The sequence below is a fragment of the Schistocerca serialis genome, chromosome 11 (assembly GCF_023864345.2).
Source record: "Schistocerca serialis cubense isolate TAMUIC-IGC-003099 chromosome 11, iqSchSeri2.2, whole genome shotgun sequence".
Classification (NCBI taxonomy): domain Eukaryota; kingdom Metazoa; phylum Arthropoda; class Insecta; order Orthoptera; family Acrididae; genus Schistocerca; species Schistocerca serialis.
This window is the reverse complement of record NC_064648.1, coordinates 105,550,086-105,574,988: the sequence shown is the minus strand read 5'-3', so window position 1 is coordinate 105,574,988 and position 24,903 is coordinate 105,550,086. Positions and strand designations below refer to the sequence as shown.

Sequence of the window (24,903 nt, the reverse complement as noted above, 5' to 3'; positions counted from 1 at the left end):
GTGTTTCTGTCACAGAAACTTAGGCCATATTGGGCATTCTCAAAATTTAGGTATTTTTTATTTGGGAGGACCACCAAGGTGTACACTGACCATCGTGCACTCCAATTTCTTATGAGCACAAATATCACGCATGGAAGACTAGGACGCTGGGCACTATACCTACAGGAATATAACTTCACTGTAGAATACATTCCTGGACAGAAAAATGTAATTGCTGACGCTCTATCGCGCATTCCTATAGGTTTGGTTCACACAGAAGAAAGGGAACTGGGTGAAAATAATTTTAGCATCCCATACTTACAGAATGTAGCGTTCGAGAATTTTGTTACCACCTCTTTAGGGAGTATAGCGGACGAACAGGATAAGGACGCAGTATTGAAAGATATAAAGACGAAGTGGGAGGACAAGGAGAATGTAGGAATACGCCAGTACTACTTAGTGCGCAATAGAATATTATTCAAGAAACGAGTCCCGGACGACTCCAGATGGGTGTTGGCGCTTCCAGAGGAACTCGTAAACAAAATTATATGGTACATACACTTGAGTTATGGTCACTTCGGAGCACAGAAATGTTGTGAAAAACTGAAAGAGACATGGTATTTTAATAAAATGCTACGGCGTATTCGTGGTGTACTTAGAGTATGCGGACCTTGTCAGCGAGCAAAGGTGGCCACAGTGACTTATGCTGCATCATTGCACCCGATAATACCAAGCAAACTTTGTGACCTCGCGGCCGTGGATCTATTTGGGCCACTAATACGATCTAAAGCAGGTTTTGCATATGTTTTCGTAGCGGTGGAGCTAACCTCCAAGTTTGTGTGTCTGACTCCGTTGAAGAGAGCCACAGGAAGGGCAGTGGCAACTGCATTTGCAAAGCAGTTTCTGCATGAAGTTGGGAGCGTGAAAAGGGTTATCTCGGATAATGGACCACAATTTAGATCGCAATACTGGCAGCGGATGCTTCGAAGTAGAAGAATTAAACCTATATATATATCTCTCTTTCACCCCAGCTCGAACCCCAGTGAGCGTATTATGCGTGAATTAGGAAAATTATGTAGGTTATACTACAGTCGTGATCACCGATCGTGGGACATACACCTAAAAGGATTTCAGAACATAATTAATGAGTTGCCTAATACGTACCAAAGCTTCCGCCAATCACTGTGCTAAAAAACAAGGAGCCCCCAAGCAAAATCAAAGAGGTGGTGCCTTGGCCACTAGAGCCGAGACTACGCCGGAACGCAATTGTTGACTTAGCTTTACGCAACATCAAGCGTGCAGCAGAAGCCAGAGTCAAGGCGTATAAGAAACACGTGAGAAAAACAGTTTCATGTAGGACAAAAAGTTCTTATCAGATTACAAAAGCTGTCTAACAAACGGTCAGGTGTCTGCAAGAAATTTTTTGATCTCTTTAACGGCCCGTATTGGATAAGGAAGATTCCCCATGAAAACGCCATAGAAGTGGAAACTCTTCGATCGAAGAAATCAAAAGGGCTACACCATGTGTCAAACGTAAAACCATACATTGAGTAGAAAGGGCAGTGGGGAGTAGAGAGGACGGTGAAGAGAATGAATTGATTAGTTTAAATTTGTGACAAGCATTTTGAATAATGTGTTGGTAAAAATTGATGATAAAGATGTTTTTATGTGATTGATTGAAGTGATGTTGTTAATTTGTTTTCTTTCCTTGTGCAATTAGGATTTAGTTTGATTCAAACGTAAAGATAAAAGGTTTCCTTGTGAACGAGTGAAATGCTGTTTTTTTTGTGTGTGTAAATTGAAAAGAGCCGCTCCTGAGAGAAGCAAGATCTGTGTTGAATTAATGCAAAACTCAGGGGAATATCCGATCTGTGGGTATTATGGGTCTGGCAAACCCAGGTCCCCAGCTGTTAGTAGCCTTGTTTCCGATTTTCTGCTTTCAGTGCTACTATCTATCTATTACTATTCTATATCTGTCAGTATAAATGAGGATCTCTTACTATAGTATGCGTGCTGTATGAATATTTTAAGACAGGAGTACTCTGAGAAAGGAATGAGTAAATCTGGAATCTTGAAAACAGGACGCAATAATACGATTGTTTAACCATTGGCTTCCCAATATGCGATGATATGTTAATATTGATGATATATGTCTTTTTTGTTCTTTACAGCTGAGTACGGAAAGTGCTGTCTGTGGATTTCGTAAGTAGATTGATTCCCTTCAAGGTGAAAGAAGAATTGTGGTTTGTGTAATTTACGTCGCCCTGAAATATTATTGTGGCAGTCAAATACGAGCAGTTTTCCAGCAAATGGAGAATGGAACGGAAATGTGGATCCTTTTTGTAGTCTTCACTGATGTTGAGCCAGAACCTAAAAAATTATTCTGCGTTAATACTTGTCCTAGAAAAGCGACGTTTACGTATTTTTGCTGATGCTGTGAGCATTACAGCTTACCGTTTTCGCTGGTGCGGGATGCACTGCAGCGTATATGATTTGTACTGAGGAAATTTCCCTCTTGAAGGTAGAGGATGATTAAATAATTTTGATTATGGGAACGAAGGAAAGCTTGGTTTAAGGTAATAAGGATGAAGCAAAACATTTGTCATTTAAACTGCAGGAGGATTCGGATCTTTTGTGTCTGTTGTAAGTTCAATATGTTAAGATGATACTGTTTTACAGATTAGAGGTGACCACAATTTTGCCATTCATGAGAAATGAATCCAGAATAACCACCACAGGCGAAATGACTGATTTGGAAGCGAGAGGTAACTTAAAGAAGGAACGAAATCGCAGCAAAATGGGTAAGAAAATGTAGTATAACCTGTATAGTGCAGACATTTTTACCGTTCTCAGAGCCATCTGTGTGATTAATTCTTGTGATAACGTAGTTTTAGATGAAATTTTCTTACTGTTTTATGTGTGAATATATGACTATGATAAATGTATAATTGCGAGTCTCTTTTCAGGTGTGCGAACTGGTATAAATGTTTTGGTGTGTAAATAACCATTGTTCTTTTTACTGTGTATGTTTAAGGAAAGTTTCTCCATATTTATCATGTGACAAGACATATGCCGCGAGCGTCAAGAAGAGGACGAATCAGAACAATGTTGTAGTGGTATATACACACTGTTGAAATAGCATTGAAGTAGCTTATTGGCTTAACTAGTAGTGGATAGAAGTAGAATATTGAGTAATGCATGTTTATGGGTAGTTAGTTTGTAGAATAGACAACAGGTGTGCATGATTGTGTGTGTAATTAACATGTGAACCCTATGCTGTCCTGACCTATACTTGCACAAGGCATAATCCTATTCATTTTAGTGAATTAATAAGTAGCATTGGATTTATTAAAATGTAAGTGAACCACATTAGTGATGTGGATTATAATATTATATTGTCAGTTCATTTAATTTTTTATTTTTTTTACATTGTAAAGTCATTTCACTTTTATTTTTTTTACATTGTCAAGTCATTTAAATTTTATTTTATATTGTCGATTCATCTAATTATTTTTATAAAAAAAAATAATAAAAAGAAAATTAAGTCTCACTTTGTTCTTAAAAATTGTGAAAGACAATACTAAGTGGTATTATGTATGACATTGTGTAATCACATAAGGATGATGAAAAATTTCTGTGAATGCAGTTGAGAACGTGAAAGCGAACCGGCAAAACTCTTAAGAGACAGCGGGAGCAGCCGGACTAGTTGTAAACTGGCGGGTTTCCCAGCAGGACACGCTGTCAGCCAGTCCACTTCGGGAGCGCGGCCGACAACAAAAGAAGGTACGTGGCAAACACTTTCCCTTGCACCTGGAGCTAATGGGCGGCCGCCCCGGGCAACCCTTCCTCGAGGCGATGACCTGAGATGGGCGAGCGGTCCACCGCGCGGAAATCCATCTGCTGGCAACGCACCACACGCACGCGACCGTGACGAGACGGCCGCGGAGAAACAACACAAGGGGCGTGGAGCCTTTTGACAGGTACTGTCCAGAGAAACTTGCAGACGTCAACGACGCCTATCGACATGTCCTGACGGATGCCCACTGTCAAGCGACAGTAAATCATGGTTCGATGTTCTCTGGTCGCTAAGGGTGGCACAAAAGAAGAGCCATTAAGTGTTATCCTTGCCCAGAAATATCAACCTGGCGTGTCAATCGAGGATACCACACGAATTTGACAACACAAACATGGAACCAAATCGAGATGTACGTGACACAGACCACCAAGAGAAACTTCATGAGAGGGCAGAGACGGCGGGATTGCACGCAACAGATGGACAAAAATCCCTACTGACAGCTGCGGCGACGAACCCCCTCCCCCACCCCTTATACTGTGCCTCGGAACAGTGGAACTAGTGAGTGTATCAGTGAACAGTGATTATACAGTTCTTAGTTCAATGCATATACGTGTGTTTCTGTCACAGAAACTTAGGCCATATTGGGCATTCTCAAAATTTAGGTATTTTTTATTTGGGAGGACCACCAAGGTGTACACTGACCATCGTGCACTCCAATTTCTTATGAGCACAAATATCACGCATGGAAGACTAGGACGCTGGGCACTATACCTACAGGAATATAACTTCACTGTAGAATACATTCCTGGACAGAAAAATGTAATTGCTGACGCTCTATCGCGCATTCCTATAGGTTTGGTTCACACAGAAGAAAGGGAACTGGGTGAAAATAATTTTAGCATCCCATACTTACAGAATGTAGCGTTCGAGAATTTTGTTACCACCTCTTTAGGGAGTATAGCGGACGAACAGGATAAGGACGCAGTATTGAAAGATATAAAGACGAAGTGGGAGGACAAGGAGAATGTAGGAATACGCCAGTACTACTTAGTGCGCAATAGAATATTATTCAAGAAACGAGTCCCGGACGACTCCAGATGGGTGTTGGCGCTTCCAGAGGAACTCGTAAACAAAATTATATGGTACATACACTTGAGTTATGGTCACTTCGGAGCACAGAAATGTTGTGAAAAACTGAAAGAGACATGGTATTTTAATAAAATGCTACGGCGTATTCGTGGTGTACTTAGAGTATGCGGACCTTGTCAGCGAGCAAAGGTGGCCACAGTGACTTATGCTGCATCATTGCACCCGATAATACCAAGCAAACTTTGTGACCTCGCGGCCGTGGATCTATTTGGGCCACTAATACGATCTAAAGCAGGTTTTGCATATGTTTTCGTAGCGGTGGAGCTAACCTCCAAGTTTGTGTGTCTGACTCCGTTGAAGAGAGCCACAGGAAGGGCAGTGGCAACTGCATTTGCAAAGCAGTTTCTGCATGAAGTTGGGAGCGTGAAAAGGGTTATCTCGGATAATGGACCACAATTTAGATCGCAATACTGGCAGCGGATGCTTCGAAGTAGAAGAATTAAACCTATATATATATCTCTCTTTCACCCCAGCTCGAACCCCAGTGAGCGTATTATGCGTGAATTAGGAAAATTATGTAGGTTATACTACAGTCGTGATCACCGATCGTGGGACATACACCTAAAAGGATTTCAGAACATAATTAATGAGTTGCCTAATACGTACCAAAGCTTCCGCCAATCACTGTGCTAAAAAACAAGGAGCCCCCAAGCAAAATCAAAGAGGTGGTGCCTTGGCCACTAGAGCCGAGACTACGCCGGAACGCAATTGTTGACTTAGCTTTACGCAACATCAAGCGTGCAGCAGAAGCCAGAGTCAAGGCGTATAAGAAACACGTGAGAAAAACAGTTTCATGTAGGACAAAAAGTTCTTATCAGATTACAAAAGCTGTCTAACAAACGGTCAGGTGTCTGCAAGAAATTTTTTGATCTCTTTAACGGCCCGTATTGGATAAGGAAGATTCCCCATGAAAACGCCATAGAAGTGGAAACTCTTCGATCGAAGAAATCAAAAGGGCTACACCATGTGTCAAACGTAAAACCATACATTGAGTAGAAAGGGCAGTGGGGAGTAGAGAGGACGGTGAAGAGAATGAATTGATTAGTTTAAATTTGTGACAAGCATTTTGAATAATGTGTTGGTAAAAATTGATGATAAAGATGTTTTTATGTGATTGATTGAAGTGATGTTGTTAATTTGTTTTCTTTCCTTGTGCAATTAGGATTTAGTTTGATTCAAACGTAAAGATAAAAGGTTTCCTTGTGAACGAGTGAAATGCTGTTTTTTTTGTGTGTGTAAATTGAAAAGAGCCGCTCCTGAGAGAAGCAAGATCTGTGTTGAATTAATGCAAAACTCAGGGGAATATCCGATCTGTGGGTATTATGGGTCTGGCAAACCCAGGTCCCCAGCTGTTAGTAGCCTTGTTTCCGATTTTCTGCTTTCAGTGCTACTATCTATCTATTACTATTCTATATCTGTCAGTATAAATGAGGATCTCTTACTATAGTATGCGTGCTGTATGAATATTTTAAGACAGGAGTACTCTGAGAAAGGAATGAGTAAATCTGGAATCTTGAAAACAGGACGCAATAATACGATTGTTTAACCATTGGCTTCCCAATATGCGATGATATGTTAATATTGATGATATATGTCTTTTTTGTTCTTTACAGCTGAGTACGGAAAGTGCTGTCTGTGGATTTCGTAAGTAGATTGATTCCCTTCAAGGTGAAAGAAGAATTGTGGTTTGTGTAATTTACGTCGCCCTGAAATATTATTGTGGCAGTCAAATACGAGCAGTTTTCCAGCAAATGGAGAATGGAACGGAAATGTGGATCCTTTTTGTAGTCTTCACTGATGTTGAGCCAGAACCTAAAAAATTATTCTGCGTTAATACTTGTCCTAGAAAAGCGACGTTTACGTATTTTTGCTGATGCTGTGAGCATTACAGCTTACCGTTTTCGCTGGTGCGGGATGCACTGCAGCGTATATGATTTGTACTGAGGAAATTTCCCTCTTGAAGGTAGAGGATGATTAAATAATTTTGATTATGGGAACGAAGGAAAGCTTGGTTTAAGGTAATAAGGATGAAGCAAAACATTTGTCATTTAAACTGCAGGAGGATTCGGATCTTTTGTGTCTGTTGTAAGTTCAATATGTTAAGATGATACTGTTTTACAGATTAGAGGTGACCACAATTTTGCCATTCATGAGAAATGAATCCAGAATAACCACCACAGGCGAAATGACTGATTTGGAAGCGAGAGGTAACTTAAAGAAGGAACGAAATCGCAGCAAAATGGGTAAGAAAATGTAGTATAACCTGTATAGTGCAGACATTTTTACCGTTCTCAGAGCCATCTGTGTGATTAATTCTTGTGATAACGTAGTTTTAGATGAAATTTTCTTACTGTTTTATGTGTGAATATATGACTATGATAAATGTATAATTGCGAGTCTCTTTTCAGGTGTGCGAACTGGTATAAATGTTTTGGTGTGTAAATAACCATTGTTCTTTTTACTGTGTATGTTTAAGGAAAGTTTCTCCATATTTATCATGTGACAAGACATATGCCGCGAGCGTCAAGAAGAGGACGAATCAGAACAATGTTGTAGTGGTATATACACACTGTTGAAATAGCATTGAAGTAGCTTATTGGCTTAACTAGTAGTGGATAGAAGTAGAATATTGAGTAATGCATGTTTATGGGTAGTTAGTTTGTAGAATAGACAACAGGTGTGCATGATTGTGTGTGTAAATAACATGTGAATCCTATGCTGTCCTGACCTATACTTGCACAAGGCATAATCCTATTCATTTTAGTGAATTAATAAGTAGCATTGGATTTATTAAAATGTAAGTGAACCACATTAGTGATGTGGATTATAATATTATATTGTCAGTTCATTTAATTTTTTTATTTTTTTTACATTGTAAAGTCATTTCACTTTTATTTTTTTTACATTGTCAAGTCATTTAAATTTTATTTTATATTGTTGATTCATCTAATTATTTTTATAAAAAAAATAATAAAAAGAAAATTAAGTCTTACTTTGTTCTTAAAAATTGTGAAAGACAATACTAAGTGGTATTATGTATGACATTGTGTAATCACATAAGGATGATGAAAAATTTCTGTGAATGCAGTTGAGAACGTGAAAGCGAACCGGCAAAACTCTTAAGAGACAGCGGGAGCAGCCGGACTAGTTGTAAACTGGCGGGTTTCCCAGCAGGACACGCTGTCAGCCAGTCCACTTCGGGAGCGCGGCCGACAACAAAAGAAGGTACGCGGCAAACACTTTCCCTTGCACCTGGAGCTAATGGGCGGCCGCCCCGGGCAACCCTTCCTCGAGGCGATGACCTGAGATGGGCGAGCGGTCCACCGCGCGGAAATCCATCTGCTGGCAACGCACCACACGCAAGCGACCGTGACGAGACGGCCGCGGAGAAACAACACAAGGGGCGTGGAGCCTTTTGACAGGTACTGTCCAGAGAAACTTGCAGACGTCAACGACGCCTATCGACATTTCCTGACGGATGCCCACTGTCAAGCGACAGTAAATCATGGTTCGATGTTCTCTGGTCGCTAAGGGTGGCACAAAAGAAGAGCCATTAAGTGTCATCGTTGCCCAGGAATATCAACCTGGCGTGTCAATCGAGGATACCACACGAATTTGACAACACAAACATGGAACCAAATCGAGATGTACGTGACACAGACCACCAAGAGAAACTTCATGAGAGGGCAGAGACGGCGGGATTGCACGCAACAGATGGACAAAAATCCCTACTGACAGCTGCGGCGACGAACCCACTCCCCCACCCCTTATACTGTGCCTCGGAACAGTGGAACTAGTGAGTGTATCAGTGAACAGTGATTATACGGTTCTTAGTTCAATGCATATACGTGTTTTTCTGTCACAGAAACTTTGACTCGTGTGTTTTGCAGGGATTCGATTTATTGGTGTCTATTAGACTGACTCTTGTATTTTGCAGGTGTTCTATTTATTATTTTTTTAGACTTTGACTCTCGTAGTTTGCAGGTGTTCTATTTATTGTTGTTTTTAGACTATGACTCCTGTATTTTGCAAGGTGTTTTATTTATTGTTTTTTTTTTCAGATGTTGACTAGTGTACTGTTTTATTGATCAATGTTTGTTCTTGTGTGATGTATTAGATTTGTGTTATTTTGTTTCGTAAATTCATTCATGTGGCATTGCATAGTTTATCAGTCAGATTGCTATTCATTCTCATTGGACTGTGATCGATTAGCCTTTGCATGGGGCATATTTATTGTGAGGAACCCCTTAAGGGTAACAATCACATAATTATTGAAGTTTCAGTATAATGACACAGTGCTCATTGTTTGCTAGCTAATTGAAATATAGGAGAGTGATTAAATTGTGCCACATAGTTATTTTAATTCTACAAATTACTAGTTTTATACGATATAGAATTTTTTTGCGATAGCCACATAGTAAAACATGTTTTTTCTCTTATCTTTTTTTTTTTTTTTGCATTTGCGGATTGTGCATTGTAATGTTCTGCTTTATAATACCGATGTTATTTGATGTTCTTTTTTTAATTGCTGTGGCATCTTTGCTATTTTCATAAATTTTACTTGTTAATAAACAGTCATAAATTTTCCTGTGATCAGTTGGCTCTTGCAATGAGCAAATACTGGTGAACTCCGTAAGGGTAACAACCAGAAATTGTTTTCATAATAATGACACAGGGACCATTGTTTTTACTTGCTGACCGAATTAGATCTACAATATCTTTTAAATAGGTGTCACAGATTGTTTTTTTGTTTCCTCCTTGAAATTGGTAGATTCTAAAGATGTGTTGAAATTATTGTGTTTTAGCAAGTAGCTGGTGACCTTTTGCCTTTTTTTTTTACATTTTTGGTTTAAGTAGGGTGTGAGAAGCCTGCTTGGGAATGTCCTAGCATGGCCAGAAAATTCCCTGCACAGTCTTTTCCCGGAGCGTTGGGGTTATGAAAGATCTCTGTTGGATTCCTTTCATGTTTAATTTCTTAAATCTGTTGTCATTTATGGAGTAAATTCCTCTCCTAAATTTACTGTGGCGTTTCTGACTATCTGGGAGGAGACTGAGTAGTGGAACGTGTTACTTTTACACATAAACAAGAACGATCTGTCACACTACTACACTTTAAAACACAGTTTATATGTAATTCATGTCACACAGTCTCATACGGAACCTACATCCGCTTTCTTTTATATACTGTATATGATAAGATACTGTCATCCCCCTTCCCTTCTGTGTGAGAGTATGAATGAGCAAATGTATTTGTAGTTGCATGCCTGAGGGTAGCAGACAAGCCTGTCTGCTAGAGAACAGTAGGACCAACGTCGGAACAGGTAGCTACGCTTCCTAAAAGCAAAGAGGTTTCTATCCTTAGTATGGTTCTGTCCATCCGTTGTCATGTTGGTATAGGAAGCTGCCCCTCTGGCCACTTCCGTTTGTCTTTGTGAGCCACCCTCAGGAAGCACGCTCGGCAGTGGGCAGTTGCTGTGGGACCGTGGCGAGCGTCTGAAGTGGTAAGATCTCCGGCTAAGTGCGTGTCTGTTAAGTCCATAGGACAATGGATTTCTTAAGTTCAGCCTAACTGAAAACTTAATACCTTGATTTCAGATTTAGCTCTAAAATATCTAATGCTATCTTAAATTGCAGCGGAGTGTAATTCTCGTGTGAAGTTCAGATTATTTTGCGGTAGTTGCTTTGTCATTACTTTGTGAGTAAAGTGGAACCACGTGTTGATCAGTAACTCTAACTAAGTTCATCAATCTTAAATGTGAATGCTTGTATGATTATAACGTCTCGTCTTGACAATATTTTACAATATAGCAACTTTTCTTTATGTTCAACCCACGTGGAGTGTACTTTGCGAGACCAGTACCACGTGCTTATATAACTGTTTGACCCATCAGGTTAATAGTAAGACGTTAGTAACCAGTTCAAGGTTTTTCTTTTGTCAATTGCTTTCCGATCGAATTTATTTTAATTATCAAAATTACTGTGGAGCTATACGCTTTCTGTAAACCAAGTTGACCACGTGGAGCATGTCGTGTAATCATCAAAGTAGCCTTCCGCTATTCTTTTTGGGAAGATTTCACAAAGAGTTAATATGAATTTAGTGTACCAGTGTGTGGTAATTACATGACGGACAGGATTGTGTTACGAACGTAATTTCTTTGGGTGAAAACTGAATCTGTTGGTTGTGGTTAATTTCTTCTTGCTTATGTTTCAACGTTCTTTGGGTGTTGTTTTGTGAATGCAGGGTTGTATGCAGTCTCCCAATCTTGGCTCCATGTTTGATGTGTTCCGTAAGATTAAAATCTCACATTTTTACAATCCTTAAACAAGGCACCAGCTCAGTTATAACTCACGTATAATATGCTGAAATTTCAATGAACAATCTTAAAATAAATTTCCAAATATAAACTGATTTGTTTCTTTTTATTTAAATTCTCCTTTTTATATATAGATATATTACCGGTTGCTGTATGACTGTAAAAGATTATAATCAATGTTAGTCTGATTGGTAATGTGGTAAACCTAGACTAGTTACCTGGTGAAACAATTGCGCAGTAATGCACGGTTAACTTCTCCCCAGACAGCTCACAGCTTTTAACCCGCTTTTATTCTACTATTAGCACCCGATTTCAGCATAGCAAATTCATATAGCAATATTACAATGGACTTCAGACAACTTTGCTCAGACGTGTTGTGCAGTGTCTCTCGTATCCCGATATATCGCGCCTCGTCGCACTTTCCAGTTCTGAGCACAAAACGAACACGTACTGATGGCTAAAACAACAGACACATGCTCCAAGTGAGGAGTGTGTGCTGTAATTTGATTTCATTATGCTGAAGGATTCAGCCTGATTTCATGCGGCCCATGAGAAACAGCCGTGACTTGTGATATCAAGGAGTGGCAGTCATGCGAGGTATTTGAAGCAGGATGTTCATGATGCAGGTAGTCAGGGAAAGAAGCGAATGTCAGCTGATGTTCTTGTTCACTGATTGGATAAGGCGATTCGAGAAAATTGACCGTAAGGGACAGTTCAGAACAAGCGAAGAGGAACGCTGTCTTTAGGCAATGTTCCTTTTCATGAGAATGCCCATTAGCACACTACAGCTGCTATGAAGACGCTCGTGCAGAGTTTCAAATAGGAAGTCTTTGGTCTCCCTCCACAACAGCCTCGATTTTGCTTTTCCACTGACGGCAGTGTGGGGCTGTGTCGGACGCCTCCCTGAAGTCAAAGAAAACGTCACCAACCTGGCCACCGGTGTATACACCGTCCTGGGCCTCACGGACGAACACAGAGAGCTGAGTATTGCAGGATCTCTATATATGGAATCCATGTTGATTTTTATAGAGCAGGTTTCTGTGAGCGTAATACATATTCCATAATTCTTGGTTGATGTCAACGATACAGGCGTATCATATTTACCTCGGTCTCATGATCCTTCTTCGAAATGAAAATGCCTGCGCTTCTTTTCAGTCGCTAGCTACTCTTGGTTGCTCCATGCGACCTACGATAAACAGCTCGTCCTTGTTCAGGTCTCAGCGCTGTTCTTCATCTTCCTGCCATTGCCGTGTTATCTTCAAAAGATAACATGAGGCAAGGGAACCTTCAGATAGTCAGTTCTGATCTAGCGAAAAAATTCGAATGTAAGGAAGGAGAAGAACATATCTAAATCCAGAACATGAAAACATTTGGAACATCTTCCCCAAACCCTAGCATTGACAACGCCGTTTAAAGCAGGATAATGGCGTGTGACCTGATAAAACTCTTTTATTCACTTGAATATGATCGATATAAGGTGAAAATTATCAACATAATGTTGCACGCAGTTTAAAACGGCTGGACGAGAAAGCTTCAGGCCTGGATCTAGGGGAGACAGCAATTTCACTGGGCGCCCAGCCATATTCTTGAAGAAAAAAAATCATCGACCGCATGTTGTTTATCGATCATTCATATGATTTTGAAACGCATACGAGTTGTTTCTTGAACATTTTTGAACAAATTCTGAGTTGATTTCAGAACGAATAATAAGTTTTTTCTAATGCATGCATAGTTTACGTGGTGTGTCTGCCAGGGAAATCCCTTCGCGTGTAGAAATAAAAATAAGGGGATGGTGCTACACGAGCTGAGCCGAATCAACCCGAACGGATGAATGCCGATCACGGTTTGTTTATGTGGTTGATTGGGTGTGCGAATGATCAGCGTTGTTATTATTACCAGAGAAATTCATAAAGTCAGACTATCAGGTTGGAAAGATCACATATTATGTTCTGTGTGTATCCAAGAAAGAGAAATTTTGACAGAAAGTGTTTGCCAAATCGCTACATTACCAGTTGATACTGCCGGTTAGTAGCCGCATTAAGTTCTGTTCTCGACAAAGTGCGGGAAACGCGTCGTATGAACACGCAATGACACCTAACCGGCGAATAAAAGCGGGATAACTGAACCTGTGCTGCTGGCAGGGTTACTGAAATTAACCAGAGATTAAGTTTAGACAGTGGCAGCAACAGTTGTGGTGAAAAGATTATGTGTTAGAACGAGGAAGGAGTAGAAACGGGGACACCTCACAAATTATAAGGAAGAATTTGACGATTCCAAAATTGTATGAAAAATTCGGTACTACTACTTGTCGATCTCATGCTTGAGGAAGTGGAGCGTATGAACGAAATGTGAAACTATTTCTTAATATAAGATTTCTTCCAGAATGAGATTTTCACTCTGCAGCGGAGTGTGCGCTGATATGAAACTTCCTGGCAGATTAAAACTGTGTGCCCGACCGAGACTCGAACTCAGATGCAAGTGCTCTACCAACTGAGCTACCGAAGCACGACTCACGCCCGGTACTCACAGTTTTACTTCTGCCAGTTCGAGTCTCGGTCTCGGTCGGGCACACAGTTTTAATCTGCCAGGAAGTTTCATAAGACTTCTTGCTTGTAGTAGGCCATAATAGCCATTTGATATTAGTACTTCATGAGTTATCTTCTGCTGTGTTATTTATTTAAATGAAGTACACAGAAATGACCATTTATGCAAAAACAGTGTCACTTATCAGGTGTGTTACAAATGCTGCAATATAAGAAAGGCCCATTTCCTTTTATTTAGCAGACAGTGGGGAAATAGATGTAATCAAATCGAGAAACCACACCGGTCTTGGGTAATATTTGTATTAACACAGCTTTTTCAGTATCAGACAGCAATACTTTCATTTTTCATGTAGCAAAAACATTTGACGGACTTTGATGTGGTAATGGATTGTTCCACAAATATGCAATCACGGAGTGTAAAGCTGTAGCGAGATTAGTGACAAAAAAAGTGCCGGGACATTCGGATTGAAGAAATGTGTACTCTCTTGATTGTCTCTTGTTTTTACTGGTTTTATGTTTCCTATATTTAACTCTGTGTCACATTAATGAGAAAGTTATTAACAAGTAGATTGTCTGCAGATGAATGCTCTCATTTTCCGTCTTGTAAAGTCATCAGAGGACCAAAACGAATTGTAAAATGATTCAGATAAGATATCTGTATGGTGCGAAAAGTGGCAGTTGACCCTGACTAAAGAAAAGTGTGAAGTAACTCACATGAGTACTAAGAGAAATCAGTTAAATTTCGGGGGTCATAAATCACTCAAATCTGAAGGCTGTAAATTCAACTAAATACCGAGGGATTACAATAACAAATAACCTAAATTGGAACGATGACGCAGATAATATTGTCGGTAGAGCAAACCAAAGACTGCGATTCATCGGCAGAACACTTAGAAGGTGCAACAGGTCTACTAAAGAGACTGCTTACACCACGCTTGTCCGCCCTATTCTGGAGTATTGTTGTGCAGTGTGGGATCCGCATCAGGTGGGACTGACAGATGACATCGAAAAAGTACGAAGAAGGGCAGCTCGTTTTGTATTACCGTGAAATAGGGGAGATAGTGCCACAGACATGATACGTGAATTGGAGTATTAAACATTAAAACAAAGGAGACCTTCTCATGAAATTTCTATCACCAGTTTTCTCCTCCGATTGCGAAAGCATTCTTTTGGCACCCACCTACATAGGTAGAACTGATCATCACGATAAAATAAGATACATCAGGACTCGCACAGAAAACTTTAAGTTCTCCTTTTCCCTGCGCGCCATTCGAGAGTGGAACGGTAGAGAGACAGCTTGAAGGTGGCCCATTGCACCCTCTGCCAGGCAATGTAGTGCGATTAGCAGAGTAACCACGAAGATGTAGATGTAGGCAACAAAGAGTGCAAATTTTCTGAAGAGTTCTTATTCTCCAGGTCACAAATAACGCAACCAAGTATGAATTGGGAGATTTTTTTTAAGAGGGTTAGGATGTCAAATCGGTCGACTATGAGCAGGAGAGGCACCAGAGGACTTTTCAACTTCCACTGTCCTGAATATACTCTTGATGGCTTCCAATACAAAATATACACATTTGAATTGCATAGAGCGAAGACAGCGTCGTGCGAGAGAAGACTGCTGTGTGAAGAGGCGTGGCACTGCACTTTGGCAGACTTAAGACCGAATAACAAGCCTTACATATCCTCGAACGTATATGTTTCATATTTCGAAATCATCAGAAAGATGCACGCTGAAAAATAAACACATGTTGAAACCTTCCCGTCTCCTCTATGCCTCTTTTGTTAATGATAACCTTCCCTTTTACAATAACCTATGTAACCTTCCCTTAGGATTTCTAGCTCTTGCTTAATAATAACAAATGAAATTTTCCCTTTGAAATTTATTCTCTTTCTCAATCTTTGCATACAAATTTAATTGCTGCTTATTAAAAGTGATTTTCTGATTATTTCGACGAAACATAGAATGTGTCGTCGTCGTGGCCCTCAGTCATTACCAGCAATAACCCAAAACTGTTCCTTACCTTTTTTACTGTTACTGGATCGCCATCTCATTCCTACATCGAACTGCGACATGAATATACTTACTCCGTTTTACTATACTGTATTACCTGTTGGTGGGCTGTCATAATAAGTGGGTGTATTTATTACCAAAGCTGACGTTATTCTTTAATAGCAAAGCTCACGTTATTCTATAATTAATTTGACTGAAGTTACGTAATTCATAGTTACACTTTTTCTTGACAACAATAAAATTTTTGCAAAGTTTTATGTTGATAGTTTTTGGGATGGATTGTAATCAGTAATGCAACATTGCTGGCAAAAATTAATTATATTCTGAAAACGCTTCAAATATTTACTGTTGGTAATGAAATGATTTCACAAACGTTCAAATGGGACTTACTTTTTACAATAATCGTACAACTAGCATTGCGCAATCATACCTTCAGTAGTCTTGAGTTTCGCAAAGAATTAATTCAATAATATTAGTTCCTCTTATTATAGTAGTAAGCTGATGTCTCTGTACATCTGTTTATAATCTCTTGTAAATGATAGCTGGTGACTGGCAGGCACACCGCTCCTCTCAACCTCTCGCTTCAGACCTGCTACAGACTCGCTTCACTTCTCGCTTACTACTGACTTCCTACGAACGCTAAAGTGCGGTCTCTCCTGCCAACAATGCTTTCTGGTGCAGACAATCCCTGCTACCTCTACAAAATGTATCAATGCGCTGTCTTTCCCGCTCTTTTCTTAAAATGTATCCATACGCCGTTTCTCCCGCCCTTTTTAAAATTATATCAACAATACTTTGATGCAGATATTCCCTGCTACCACAATTATTTCCAACATGACAAATATTAATTATACCTACTTAATCCTATTAATAAAATATAAACATATTTCACAAACTGTGATTTGACAATAGACAATAGAAATATACACGTCTTACAATGTTTCAAAAATCGATTTTTTTAAATTTTTTGTGTCCTATCGCAAACAGACGATGGGTTGGGGGGAGGGTAGATGCCACTATCAAGTTTTTGCTCCAGTTGGGAAATATCGTCGACCTGGGTCTGGCAAACAAAAAGAAGAAACGAGTGCAGTACAAGACGAATGAGCCGCTACGTCCTTGCAGCTCTCGTCATGTTGCTAGGATGCGAACTGGAACTGCCTCTCCGGTGCACTGCGCACGCGTCCGCCTTATCGGAGTGACGTAGGAAGAAGTCGATTTAAGGAAGGCGAGGCGCCCCATATCGCTAGCGAACCACTGCCCCAGACCGCTAACAGTCGCTATCAACGTTTATTTGTTTATTTTTTCGTGAGAAGTAATTACCCACCAGTGCAGTTGAGCAACAGACAAACAGCGTAACTGTGGCCCAATGATTTGTTAACCGTTCTTCCAAGAACGGGTCTGCGGAGGAGGAAAAGGATGTACAGAGGACTTCTGTTTGCATAATTTATGAAATGTTCAATGCACAGGTTCACGCAAAATTATTTCACCGTTTTACTTATACATGCTGTATCTGAAAGAATAATCCGATTTGGCAAGTCTACATTTTTGAATACTGACCCTATGACTTACCTTAGAAGGTAGGTCGAGGACAGATAAATCTACGTTTCTAACATTTGTAGACTTAGAGAAAGCTTTAGACAGTGTTGCTGGAATTCTCTCCTTCAAATTTTGAAGGTGGCAGAGGCCAAATACAGGGAGCGAAAGGCCATTTTCAATTTTTAAAGAAAGCAGATGGCAGTTATAAGAGTTAAGGGGCATAAAAGGAAAGCAATAGTTTGGGAAGGGAGTGAGACAGGGTTGTAGCCTGTCCCTGATGTTATTCAAGCTGTATATTGAGCAAGTAGTAAAGGAGAGAAAAGAAAAATTTGGAGTTGGAATTAAAATTCGGGAAGGGAGTGAGACAGGGTTGTAGCCTGTCCCTGATGTTATTCAATCTGTATATTGAGCAAGTAGTAAAGGAGAGAAAAGAAAAATTTGGAGTTGGAATTAAAATTCATGGAGCAGAGATTTGACATTGCAATTCAGTCAGAGACAGTAAAGGACATGGAAGAGTAGTTTAACGGAATGGACAGTGTCTTGAAAGGAGGAAAAGCAAAACGAGGATAATTGAATGTTGTCGAATTGAATCAGATGATGTTGAGGGACTTAGACTAGGAATGAGACACAAAGTACTAAATGTGTATTGCTATTTGGGAAGTAAAATAACTCATGATGGTAGAAGTCGAGAGTATGTAAAATGTAGACTGCCTGTGGCAAGGAAAGCGTTTCTGAAGAAGAGAAATTTGTTAACATCGAGTATAGATTTAAGCGTCAGGAAGTCTTTTATGAAAGTGTTTATGTGGAGTGTAGCCATATATGGTAGTGAAACACGGGCGATAATTAGTTTAGAGAAGGAGAGAATAGAAGCTTTGGAAATGTGGTGCTACAGAAGAATGCTGAAGATTAGATGGGTAGATCAATTAAACTAATGAGGAGGTACTGAAGACAATTGGGAATTTGTGGCACAACTTGACTAGAAGAAGAGATCGGTCGGTAGGACGTGTTCTGAGGCATCAAGGGATCACCAGTTTAGTGTTGGAGGGCAGCGTGGAGGGCAAAAACCATAGAGGATAACCAAGACATGAATACACTAAACAGATTAATCAGGATGTATTTTTCAGTTGTTACTTGAAGAAGCTTGTGCAGTATAGAGCAGAATGGAGGGCTGCATCCAACCAGTCTCTGAAGACCACAACAAGAACAACATTTTTGTAACTAATATACATATACGAGGGTCGTTCAATAAGTAAAGCCCCACGTTACTTGTCTCAGATCATATTTACTGTTTAGAGTCAGAATTAGGTGACAATATACATCAACATGTCTTGTCCATGTCCTATGTTTCTACGTAGACTCCATCACGATCAATGGCTTTACGCCAATGTTGTGGAAGAGCATTTATTCCCTGTAGGCGTAGTCCTGTTTTCACTGCATCACTGACACTCTCGTCGTCTTCGAAGTGTGTACCCCATAGAGAATCTTCAAGTGGCCCAAAGAGATGGAAGGCCGAGGTTACCACGCCTGGACTGTAGTACGGATGATGAAGTGATGTCCCACCTAAGTTGCCCATATGCTCACGTGTTCTCTGCTTTTTGTGCGGGTGTGCATTATTGTGTTGGAGCAATATTTCTGCCGGATTCTTGTCTGATCGAACACGTCGGAAACGGAGCTTGAGTTTGTTCAGAGTCTTTACGTATGCCTCTGAATTAATGGTTGACCGTCTAGGCATCACATCCATGAGAATGACGTCATTACAGTCCCAGAAGACTGTCACCATGACTTTTCTGGCAGAGGGCATTGTCCTGAATTTCTTCTTTTGAGGTGAACGAGGATGATGCCACTCCATGGACTGCCTTTTTGTTTCTGGCGCGAAGTGGCGCACACAGCCTTCGTCCGCAGTAACGATCCGTGACAGAAAGGCCTCTCTGTCGGTCTCAAAACTCTCCAACAATTCAGATGAAAAGACCTTGCTTTGAATCTTGTGGTCCGCTGTGAGCACTCGTGGAACCCATCGTGAGCGCCTCTTTCAATATCCCAGAGTCTCGATCACTGCAGACGCACTTCCATTGCTGACCGACAACTGTAGAGCCAATTGTCGAGTTGTGATGCGCGGGTCGGCACGAATAATGGCATCCGCACTATTCAGCATGTCCGGAGCAGTGGCTGTGACAGGACGTCCCGAGCGTGGCTGACCTTGGAGCTCTGTTTCTGCATTTCCTGAGGCTGTAACTTTCTTTACCCATCGCCCAGCTGTACTCCTATCAACTGCAGCATCGCCATACACTGCACACAAGCGTTTATGGATGTTCACAACGGTTTCTTTTTCTGCACACAATTATACAATAAAAGCATGCCTCTTGTAACGTGAATCGTATGTAGACGCCATTTAGACGCTGTACTAAGGCTGTGACATCTTCTCAACTTCATCGGCACACAGAACAAAAATAAAATGTGGTGCAGCAACAAGGACGTTTATGTATATGAATAGCTTTTTAAAAAAATGTGGGGCATCACTTACTGAACAACAATGTTACAATGAATATTCTATTTTAATTAACGGGAAACTCAGAAAGTCTTTTTTTCATACCTTTTCATAGGTGTTCATTTTACACCCTTTAGGTGAATGGCATATGTCAATCTGGTATTCAAATTGTTCCACACTACAGTGAGCAAGTCATGAGTTTCAGCTTCCACGACTGGTGTTATGCGATGTCTCAGGTCATTCATTGATGTTGATAACCGAGGCACATAGAGTCTTTTATAAACCCCCACAAGAAATATCACATACAATCAAGCTCGGTGACCATGTAGGGCCATAATGTAGGGCTGAATCATACGGTCCATCGCGACCAATCCATCGTTCGATGATTCTTTGATTTAAAAATCCCCGCACTTCAAGACGCCAGCGTGGCAGTGCCCCATCCTGTTGGTAAATGAAGTCGTCTGAATGTGGGGCACGGAACAACCACATGAAGTTGTACAACATGACAGGAATTTTCCAAAATCTGATGTGTTTTGTGTAGTTTCACAGGAAAAGGTGTTCAGTCCATTTTTCTTTGCCGAGAACACTGTTCAGTCAAGCACATATCTCGATATGCTTCAGAACTTCCTTTTCCCAGAGTTTGAGACTGTTGAGGATGAAGGGGAGGGATGTTAGAAGTCACTGTGGGAGTTTTTATTATTTCTTTTCATTGGTGGAAACCGGAGAGCGTATCAGAAGTAGATAACAGCCATGTCTGCAGATATATAAGAAACAATGTTTTCTGATTCAGCAGTAAACAAAAGTTCCCTGAAGAAGGTGTGGCTTACAAGAGGAAAGGAAACGTCGGTAGTTTTATATATATTGACAATGCGGTCGCAAACCCACAAAAATGTTGTTGAAACCTAAGTTTATAAATGTACCTGACTACAGGCGTACGTGGAAGGTGGAATTACGACTGCACTGAGTTTGTAATGGAGGTGGATTGAACACGTAGCTTGGGAAACAGATGGCGGATAAGCAAATGAATATAACGGGAAAAAAATCTTGAGGACACCATTACAGAAAGACTAGGAGAAATAGGAGGAGGTGTGATAAGAGATACTATACTGGGATAACAATTTCACAGATCTGTGCAAGTCCTAAACTCGAAACAATGAACCTAGCGTAGACCTACATTACTTCTGTATTATTGAGGCCCGTGGGAGCCAGATATGACCAAATTATTCCACGTGGTGAGCAGGACAAATGAGACAGGTTAAATATCCTCAGACATCGAAAATAATGCAATAAATGCAATACTAAAGAAAGCAGGTGATGGTGTGAACACTATGGAACCATCAGCATGGCTGCAAGGTACGACATGAATTATCTTCTGAAGAGAAGGCCACCTCAGGAAATATCAGTCTGGAGTCCTGAGAAATGCTGGAAAACGTAACTTCAGAAGAGGCAGCGAATCGATTTGAAAGTGCCTGCCGTTTCGCATGCAATGAGCACAAGACGATAGGTCGATGTCGGGACGTGATAAATTGGCAAAAAGATCCTATCGTGTTTGTACTTGCCTCTGTCCGTACGTTGTCTGAAGCTGGTTCATTTGTACATAGATATCCCAGGGGAGTGGTACATTACCCGCAGCCACGATGCGTAATGTCCACCGACGGCGCAATGTGTGGAGGATGCAGAAGAGAGGGCAACACTGCGTTGGAATAAACACCGTGGTTTTTGTTCACATTAAAAAGCATTACTGGGCCCACGATATACACACATAAAAAAAAAAATTGTGTCACCTCAGTTCCGAGAGTTCCTGAACGTGTACCGAAAATTGGAATATAGATCAACATACACATCATTTCTGCCCTTTTTATTGCTTGTTAAAACCACATATTGCATGAGACCTTCAGCAGGTGGTGGTCACGTTTGCTGCACACACCAGTACTACTAATACCCAATAGCACGTCCTCTTGCGTTGATGCATGCCTGTATTCGTCTTAGCATAATATCCACAAGATCAAGGCACTGTTGGTCCAGACTGCTTCAGTCCTCAACGGAGATTCGGCGTAGATCCCTCAGAGTAGTTAGTAGGTGACGTCGTCTATAAACAGCCCTTTTCAATCCATCCCAGGCATGTTCGATAGGGTTCAGGTCTGGAGAACATGCTGACCACTCCAATCGAGAGAAGCCGTTATCCTAAAGGAAGTCATTCAGAAGATGTGCAGGATGGGTGCGCGAATTATCATCCATGAAGACGAATGCCTCACCCGTATGTAGCCGATATGGTTGTGCTATCGGTCGGAGGATGGCATTGACGTATTGTACAGCCATTACGGCTCCTTCCATGACCACCAGCGGTGTACGTCAGCCCCACATAATGCCACCCCAAAGCAGTAGTGACCCTCCACCTTGCTGCACTCACTGGACAGTGTATCTATCGCGTTCATTCTGACGGGGTTGCCTCCAAACACGTCTCTTACAGTTGTCTGGTTAATGGCATATACGACACTCATTGGGGAAGAGAACGTGATGCCCGTCCAGAGCGGTCCATTCAGCTAGTTGTTGGGCCCATCTGAAACGCGCTGCGTGGCGTCGTGGTTACAAAGATGGCCCTCGCCAAGGACATCAGGAGTCAAGTTGCCCATCATGCAGCCTAACGCGACGTCCTGTGGCTGCACGAAAAGCATATTCAACATGCTGGCGCTACTGTCAGGGTACCTCCGAGCCAAACTCCGAAAATAGCGGTAATCCACTGCAGTAGCAGGCCTTCGGTGGCCTGAGTGAGGCATGTCATCGACAGTTCCTATCTCTCTCTGTATCTCCTCCATGTCCGAACAACATCCCTTTGGTTCACTCCAAGATGTCTGGATACTTCTCTTGTTGAGAGCCCTTGCTGGTACAAAGTAACAATGCACACGCGATCGAACCCTGGTATTGAACGTCTAGGCATGGTTTAACTACAGACAAAACGAGCTGTATACCTCCTTCCTGAAGGAATGACTGGAACTGATGGGCTGTCGGAAGCCTCCATCTATTAGGCGCTGGTCATTCATGGTTGTTTACATCTTTGTGTGGGTTTAGTGACATCTGTGAACAGTCAAAGGGACTGTGTCTGTGATACAATATCCACAGTCAACGTCTGTTTTCAGGAGTTCTGGGAACTGGGCTGATGCAAAATTGTTTTTGATGTGTGGAGTAGGATGTAGACTCCCAAAGCACCACACAACAATCTCTAGCGTGAAATGCATTCTCCACAGATAGCAGACAGAACGGCCGCCTAATTGCGCCGTTAGAGCATTCAGCACTAATGGCTGTGATGTTTTGAGTTTATATTTCATTCCATTCCTTGATACCATTTCTTCAGGTTATTGGGGGAAACCACATTAAGATGTTGTTTGACACAGATGTTTTGTGATTTTGTTTTGGGTGGAAGGAATTAATTACAATTTAATCAAATTTTGACAATTTTCATTCATGTTTCAAATAGTTTCTGTGAATTTTTTGAGTGATTTCAGCCAAAAATAACAGAGTTATGCTGTGATGTCCGCTGAAGGTTGTGAGTAGTGAATTGTGTGTAGCATAGCCATTCCGAGTTTCATATGAAATCAAAAAAGTTTTGATTTACATTAATAACTTATTTTCTAAGAATATGAACCTCAATGCAAGTGAAAATAATGAAAATTAAAATGTCTGCAGGCGTTGGAACAATTTACTTCGATTTTCACTATTTTTTCTCTAATTATGCAAAGAAAAATACCCTTAAAATATGATATCATCTCACGAATTGTTTCATATAATTTATGGACTTAGTGTTGACGGCAAGTGCGAGGCGCCTCCTGAGAGGGAACAATTTTCTGTCCGACTTGCGTATCCCGGAGAAGGAGAGAGAAAGGCAACGGAAATGAACACCTCCTGCTGGCAAAGTACGTCGCAGTGAGAATGGAGTGGACTGAGCCTGGGAATGAGCAGCATCTGATGTGGCGCACAGGGCTTTTTACTAGTGAGAGGTTCCAGCCACTGTGTTGCGCGATCGCTTATCTCAGTCTTTGCAATTTCAGTGTTCATGCAGTGATTGGAAGGAGCGACCGTATTTCCGGTGAAACATTTTAGAAAGACCGAGTGCATCATCTTCCATTACGGTGCCAGTGTGGCCACTGGGTGACACGATACGTGACTTGAATTCACTCACTGGGTTTGCGTAAGAGCAAGATTTCTTAGTGCTTCGTTTAAGATCAGATGGCAGAAATACTTCGAACGTCAGACCTATGCAAGGGTTATCGTTGTCGGTGCGGAGGGTGGAGGGGGAAGGAGTGGGGGCAGGGAGGGAGTCTCGAGGAAAACTGCGGACAGAGTGGGTGGGAGGCGGCAGACCAGTCCAGTACAGGAGGCGAGTCTCGCTGCCGGCCACCACTGCACTGGCTACCGCGGCGCCCGACGTGTCTGGTGAGTCTCTACATACTCCTGCCATCAACGTACGGTAGGTATATACTGTGAGTGTAACTTCGTTCGATTTGGCTGTCTCCTGTTCTCAGTGTTGTCCACACTGAAAAGTGCCGGCTATGTTTCTCTCTTTTCTACATTACTTTCCGCGACCTGTAGCGCGACAGTTCTTATTAAGAACTCCCGTATTGGCTAACATTAGCTCTGAAAGTTACTTACTATTGCTTCTTACAGCACAATTTATGTATTGGTGCTACTAGCAGTGGTTCATGAACGAAAGTTGCTTTTATGTAAACTTGTCGGATCCAAATGACAACTGAAGCAGGCGAGAGTTCCGGAATGAAACTCTCACTCTACAGCGGAGTGTGCGCTGATATGAAACTTCCTGGGAGATCAAAACTGTCTGCTTAACCGAGACTCGAACTCGGTACCTTTGCCTTTCGCGGGCAAGTAGGAAGGTAGGAGACGAGGTACTGGCGGAAGTGAAGCTGTAAGGAGGGGTCGTGAGTCGTGTTTAGGTAGCTCAGTCGGTAGAGCACTTGAAAGTCAAAGGTCCGAGTTCGAGTCTCGGTCCAGCACACGGTTTTAATCTGCAAGGACGTTCCAGAAATAAACCTGTTGCTGCTTTCTTGGGTTTGTTACCACTTTGCATAAGTAACCAG

General features: G+C 41.3%; 1 protein-coding gene across 3 annotated transcripts in view; it reads left to right on the top strand.

Moving 5' to 3' along the window:
- Window positions 1–24,148: 24,148 nt before the first annotated feature.
- Window positions 24,149–24,903, top strand: part of LOC126427322 (ankyrin-3-like) — a 56,924-nt gene continuing 56,169 nt past the window's right edge. For 2 of the 3 annotated variants that reach the window (XM_050089632.1, XM_050089630.1), the window contains exon 1: window positions 24,149–24,244. The gene's annotated coding sequence lies outside the window, so the exon portion shown is untranslated. Of the gene's footprint in view, window positions 24,279–24,903 lie in introns of all 3 variants that reach the window. The other variant, XM_050089631.1, reaches the window with a different exon arrangement.